The sequence below is a fragment of the Bos javanicus genome, chromosome 9 (assembly GCF_032452875.1).
Source record: "Bos javanicus breed banteng chromosome 9, ARS-OSU_banteng_1.0, whole genome shotgun sequence".
Lineage (NCBI taxonomy): Eukaryota > Metazoa > Chordata > Mammalia > Artiodactyla > Bovidae > Bos > Bos javanicus.
The window spans coordinates 45,102,666-45,109,687 of NC_083876.1; the positions used below are offsets into that span (position 1 = coordinate 45,102,666).

Here is a 7,022-nt window from a genome sequence, read left to right on the forward strand (position 1 = left end):
AATACTAAAGCACAGTATTTATTTACACTTACTATAACTTAAATATAGCAGATACACATATGAAATAAAACATTACATGTGGAAGTTCAACGCTGACACTAATGTGTGCACTTTATGAAAAATATTTTCTTAAACTGTCCTGTAAAGGAATGTTTCAAGGTAGGAAATGTTTCAGTGTAATTATATTTTTACAAATTAGTCAATAGATTAAATTCAAATGCCACCTAAGCAAAATCAGGGTAAATTATTGTGTAATTTAACTCAACATCCTACTATAACTTCAGAAAAAACTGAAAATGCTACACCTTCAATTATACACAGATACAGAAAATTTAAAGAAATAACCTATTTGAAACTGAAGTTAAGACAAATATTTACTTGTGACTTTATGTAATTGTTTTCCTGTTAAAACAGGAAACCTCACTGAACTATTTTGAAATTATCTTTAGAGAATGGAAAAAAAAATCAGTATCACTTTAGAAAACATTTCAAAATTATATTTTTTATATTTATGAAGCAAAAATTACTTTTTATAATATATTTTAAAAAGTTAACCTTAGAGGCTAGTACTTGTCATACTGCTACTCGATCAGAGATGATTTTAACTTTATTGACCATTTTACATATTGAAATTTTATTGATTTCACATAAAATATGGGCAGCTCTAGTCTTCTCTGCAACTACTGTAGTGAAAGATAATATATAATAGAAAATAAAAAATTTCAAAGAGTAATCATTTAAGTCAACTGGCATATTGTCAAGATTGTTTAAAGGTACCAACCATAGTACAAATAATTGGTAAACACAATTCTTCAGCTTAAATGTGAATGTTGTAACACAACTAAGCCATGGCACAGTTGGGTTTGCTAATGCAAATAGTTTGTATTTTCTACCATATCAAACAACAGTTTTATACAATAAAGCTCACAGCTGAGTCATTTGTTGAGGTCATATTGAATAGGAGGAAAAAATTAGTGGTTTTAAATTTAAAAGAGTCAAAATAATGGCAGAAGTCCCATCTTTAAGAAGCTGATCACATATATTTTGACGGCTTACCATAACTTTAAGACAAAACTTTAAAATTACTTCAATTTTTTTTTTTTGGATAGGTAAGAAGCAGATTTATTTAGAGAAACATACTCCACGGACAGTGTGGGCATCTCAGAAAGCGAGAGCAGCCCCAGGGCATGGGGCTGTCAGTTTTTATAGGAGTGGGTAATTTCAAGGGCTAATGAGTGGGAGGAGTATTCCAGCTAGGGGAGCTTCTTGATATGATAAACAAAACTGATTCTAAGTAAACCTGAATATTTCTACATAAGTACAATATTAACAAGAAAATTTTATTTGATATACATTTTAAGTTTTGATATACATTAATGATTAAAATTTTATATCACAAGAGATTAACAACTAAATGAAAACTTAGTGCACTTGAAATAGTTTCAATAAACACTTTATAAAGATCAAGAGATGTTTTAGAGGCTGCTCACTTTTACATCACAGCCAGTGACCAAATAGTGTAATAAATGTAATTTTTTTTTTAATCAGGATTTTAACTAGCAAAGGAGATTATACCAAAAATGTAATGCAAAAAAAACAAAACATAATTTATACATGTTTTCTAAAATTTTTAATCTATAAAAAAGTAAATTTTGTTTTTAACTTATACAGTATAAGCTATTTAGCTGAAATGTTTTTGTAGTGCCTGAAAGAAATGTTACATAAAAGAACTGTTTGAAAAATATAAATATAGTATTTTGGCTCTCACATTCCCCAATAAGAAATATTGATTTGAAAATTTATAAAAAACTTAAAACATGTTTTCCCACCAATAGAACTGGCCATTCAATGCTAAGTCCTTTTTCCTATATAATTAGGCTTTTGTTCAGCCATGAAAAAACTAGAAACTGATTGCTTGAAATGAGCTGCATGCCCTTTGTCCTGGTTTGTCACCTTTGACCCTCAATTTGATGATCCTGCATGTCAACCCATTCTATTTTTAGGAAAATAATGTCAAAGTTCTATGCCTAAAATAGTACTTTTTACTGAAATATTAAACACATTACAACATTCCTTTCAGGTAATTTCTATAATGGTTTCATATTAGTGTTATTTTCACACAATACAGAACACAATAATATTGTTAGAGGTGACAGCCTGGTGTTTATCTTGCTTTAAACAATAGAAAATTCCCACAAAATGCTAATTCAAGATTATTATAATTTCAAATTTATATTTTTCTCTTTATTTAAAAATGCATATATGATTATTATTTCTAGTAGAACTTATTTCATGAGTCATTTAATTTTATTATTTTGGTAACCACATGTTTTGATGTTGGTTTTCACAGTGCCACTTTGACAGTGATATAAAACCAAGTCAAAAATTGCAAATAGCAAATTCATACTGAAGTTTACAGTGGTGTTCCCTAGAATTGGACAGTTTTTGAGAAAACTCACTAGTCTCTTAAATTGGTTTTAAAATCTTGTCTTCATCTGTTAAGTGGCAACTTGCAAAGAAAGAGAAAACCTCTAGCACTGATCCCATTGATTTTACTGACACTACCCGAAATCAATGTTATATTAATATACTTCAGAGATGAAATTTCTCTATCACAATTTTTGGTTGATTTTAATGATTACCAAATTTCATCTGGGTAAAAAGAATATATAAAAAATTATGTATGAGATATATATTATATTTTCTTACAGTGATGATGCTATTTGAACATCTACACTATTTCTGTGTGCAGTTTTCAGTCAGATTTAGCAATGGCCAACATGGCTGTCTTGGTTCAGCACTATGGTCAGCGACTTCATAGAGAGTCAGTGTCAGAGAAATCCAACACATTGTACACGTTTATACTGGGTAAGTTTCTCAAACCAATATGATTCTATACTCCATACATTCCTAGATATGAGCATATAAATCAATTTTAAGTATTGTAAAGTATTTTTAGTTATGTGTGACAAAGTAGAAATTCTTTACTATGTGGTTCATCAAAAACAGTTCAAAAACAACACTTACTTACAATCCAAACACAGTTCCTTCAAAAGACAAGAAAATCAAGTACAGGCTCTAAAGCAATTAAATATAAAACCTTAGAAGTATTTATGACTACAGATTTTTAAAAGAAAATAATATTCTATTAAAATTACCAAATAAGAAAACTCTTTAGTTGACCAAAATTTTGTATAGTCCCTTTCATAATCAATAGCTTAATTACTTCTGAACTGATTCATCTCTAAATCTCCATTTTCCTTTTTCTCCAATCAGTTCCACTATGGATTAAGATAAATGTTAACAGATCATTTCCTGACTCGCGCTTCCTAATAAGGTCCCCCAAATTGGCAGTTTTGAATAGCATTTTGTTTAAAGAAATGTCAACTCTATACCTGAAGACTGTCATGAAGACCATTACCTGAAAACATGCATACATTTATTTAATAACTTATTTTTCTCTTAATTATGATTTGTAAATTACGATAGCAGTGTGTTATAAATACAAAACAGTTACATGATTAGATACCAAACATTATCAAACTATTAGGTAAGATCTGCTTAATCTCTTTGTTCAGCGTAAACAGGAAAAAAAAACGCTTATATCCACTGTATTTATTAAAATTCTAGTGTTTGTTTTTTTAATTTACATGTACAACACACTTTAAGTCATTCTGAAGATTAATTTTGAATACTACCATACTAAAACTTAATCTATTTCGCTTACACAGAAATATAGTTCACTTCATTTACCCCCATTAATACAATTTTTAATCTAAATCCTGATTAATTTCACAAATTTTTCATTGTTTCTGAAAGAAATTTGGCACAGACATATAATAAGACACTCTACAATTTGACAAGGATTAATGGGGCTTGATCGCTGAATTATTTGGTTCCAGATCTATTGAGGAGCATCAATAAACAGTTCTAATAACCAACATGAACTACGAATTGATTCATATCCTTAAATTCTCTCGATATTTTAATATCAAGCAATGATTAGCTGATCCTATTTGTAAAATGGGAAAGTCAAGTAAAGCATTTTATTCATTTTTAGTAACTTCCCCTCCCCAGCAAGTACTAGAAAGAGGCCTATGTCAATTTAATTCTTAAAGCTCTTTAGGAAATTTGGGCACACTGGATTGCCCTATTTCACACATTCAGAGAGAAAGAATAATGGGAAGCAAGAGCTGTCCCCCAAATGAACAAGAATCTATTTAATCACTAATCTAAATGGAACAGTATTACCTATTGTGTTGTTAATTTATAATATGACTTCTCTACTACGTTAGTGCAAACCCATAACAGAAAAAAACTAATGGCATAAATTCCATAATAATTAAATTTGTATTTTGAAAATCACACAAATTGGCATAAATTTCCAGTAGTTCAATTTAAAATTTTGAAGTTTCCCTGAAGTCCTTAAAAAATTAAACTGTGATGTTTCATAAGTTATTGTTGGACTTAAAAATATCCTTTACCATCAGATGCATTTTAAAAAGCGTTACTGCATTATCACCTAACTAAATACGCTAATAATCTGAACAAAAAAATGAAAGGATTTTTTTAATCCGAGTAAATATCATTTTGTCATACTTTTCTAAGGATGGTGTTAAATGTTTTAAATTCATTCTAACATCAGTTGCCATGTGTAATTTTAACTTCCACAATATTTTGACCAAGAAATTAAAAACTGCAATAAAACACGAGTCTATTTTCCCTTGCGTTAACAGCTATAGGGATAAAAATCCTCAATGGAGAATTTAGTTCTATGAGCAGTAATAATACTTGATAACGTTAATATCCTGTGGATGAAAACAAATCCACAGAGAGATCAGAAAGGAACTCAAGGAAACACAGGAACCTAAGATTTCAGTCTGTGTTACATGAAACAATTCAAAATGGCGGACTATTACTTACATTTAAAAATTTTCCGCAATGAGGGCACTAAATACATACTGCAAGATGTTACTCGAAAACACTCAATATTTACCAACGTGTAGTTTAAAAAAAAAAGTTTTGGGAGTACAAATCCTCATAAGGCACCCGCATTCAGTGTTCCAGCCAGTAGTCAGTTACTGTTCCTGCGAATGTATCGATTCTTCTTTGGCTTTTTTCTTTTTCAAAAGCAACCTAGATCCAAGTGCGTTTTTCTCTGTTCTCCTCAAATCCTTAATTTTAATTCATGAATTTACATTACCAATCCCGAGGCAAAAAGGATCCCCGACGCCTGCGGCTACAAAGCAGCTCCTCAGCGGAGTGCGCGAAGGGCAGGAGCGGACGCCCCCTGGCGGCGCAGCCCCGCGGGCCCGAGGCGCCCAAACTGGCCGCCAGGACTCCAGCCCGCGCCGCACCATCGCACCCCGAGTGGCCCGCACCCCCTCCCGACCCGGCCCGCCAGCTCCAGCGGCCCGGCGGCAAACCGCTACGGTGAGACCTGGCTGCCGCGTAGGCAATGCCGCGCCGGCACACAGCGCCGACCCAGCGGCTCGGAGCTGGGAGAGAAAGGTGTGAACCCGGAAGTACATCGCCTGCCCGCATCTCGGTGGGAAAACGGGGGCAATAAATCAGGGCCGGCGAAGGCAGGACACCCATCCGGCTTCCGAACAACAACTTGCTGCGAGACCTGTTACTTCCCCACCTGGCCCCGTTCTTCCCCCTCCCTGGCGCTCACGCCTCCTCCCTTCTCCCGGCTGCGCCGCACCGAGCTCCCCTCGACGTTGCTCACGTGCCAGACCCGGGGCCGCGAGCGCCGTCGGCACCCGCGCGCACACCCAGCCCCTCGAACACTCGCCCGGCCGCGGGGCGCGCTGCTTACCTCCGGGGCCTCATGGTCGCGTTGCTCGCTCGGGCAGAGCGGGGGAGAGGGTGTGAGTACGTGTGTGGCGTTCAGTCCGGGGACGGGGCGGAGGAAGGGGCCTGGACTCTGTCACTTCCTGAGGGAGCGCGGCGGCCGGACACCCGGGATGCGCGCGGCGGGGCCGGGCCGCTCAGCACATTGTGAGCCGGCGACGGGACGCGGCGCGGAGGGGCCGGGGAGCGAGGGCGGCGCTCGGCTGCCGGACTGGAATCCGCTGTCGCCGCCGCTCGGCCGCCACAGCCCGGCGGGGAGGAGGGGGCCGGGCCGGGGTGGGGGGAACCGCGGGGCGCGGCGGCGGCGGCGACACCAGACTGCTCGACTGGAGCCCTGCGTCAGGCGGCGGCACGCGCACACCTGCCCGCCGCCGCTCCGGGCCGCACTATTGGCTGTCCGCGCGGAGCGCGCGAGATTGAACTTTCCATTCATTCTTGGGCCTGCCGGGCGCGCGCGGCGGCGGCGGAGCTTTCCCCGGGGGCTCTCGAGGACGCGCGCTGCCCGCCCCAACCGAAAGGCGCGTCCCCGCGCGGACTGTGGGCGCGCACGGTCGCTGCCGCCGGCTCTTCGAGTGGCGGTTGCGAGCGTCGGGGCCTGTCACTTGGGTCCCGCTGCGCGCTGCACGGGCTCCTGGAGGACCCTCAGCCGGCGGTCTCTGGGCTGCGCCTGGAAGGAGGCAGCAGCGAAACTGTAAGAAGGTACCAAATAGTATTTTCAGCCCCGTGTCTGCTCCTTAATCAACAAACCCTCTGGAGGTACTGGGAGATAATGAATTCCTAACGGCGGCTCAGAGCAGTGAGTAACGTATCTCAGAATCTAGTGAGCATCGTAGTGTCAGAAGTTTGGTGGAACCTAATATCAGTTCTACATTGTATTTCCTAAACAACAAAATACTGAACCTCAAATTAAATACAGACGTTGCCTCACACAATGCCCGAAGATCTGTGGCCAAAAATACTGTGCTGTGTTTATCTATGGTATTTCTTTCCAAAATAACGCTTCCTTCGCCCCTGTTATTTTCTACCTAACGACTTCATAGTTATTTCTTGTCAAAGTTTCTGTTTTCTCAGAACCAGATGCGAAGTTCTGATCAGTCATTGTCTGACCAGCTACAAAAATGACAGCCTTGTGATTTGTGAATGGATATGATCAAATATAGACTATT

At 38.8% G+C, this 7,022-nt stretch overlaps 1 protein-coding gene across 2 annotated transcripts in view; it reads right to left on the reverse strand.

Annotated features, from left to right (window-relative positions):
• LIN28B (lin-28 homolog B) overlaps window positions 1–5,901 on the reverse strand; it is a 142,458-nt gene extending 136,557 nt beyond the window's left edge. Inside the window, exon 1 of one of the 2 annotated variants that reach the window (XM_061427716.1) lies at window positions 5,822–5,901. The gene's annotated coding sequence lies outside the window, so the exon portion shown is untranslated. The other variant, XM_061427717.1, reaches the window with a different exon arrangement.
• Window positions 5,902–7,022: the final 1,121 nt, after the last annotated feature.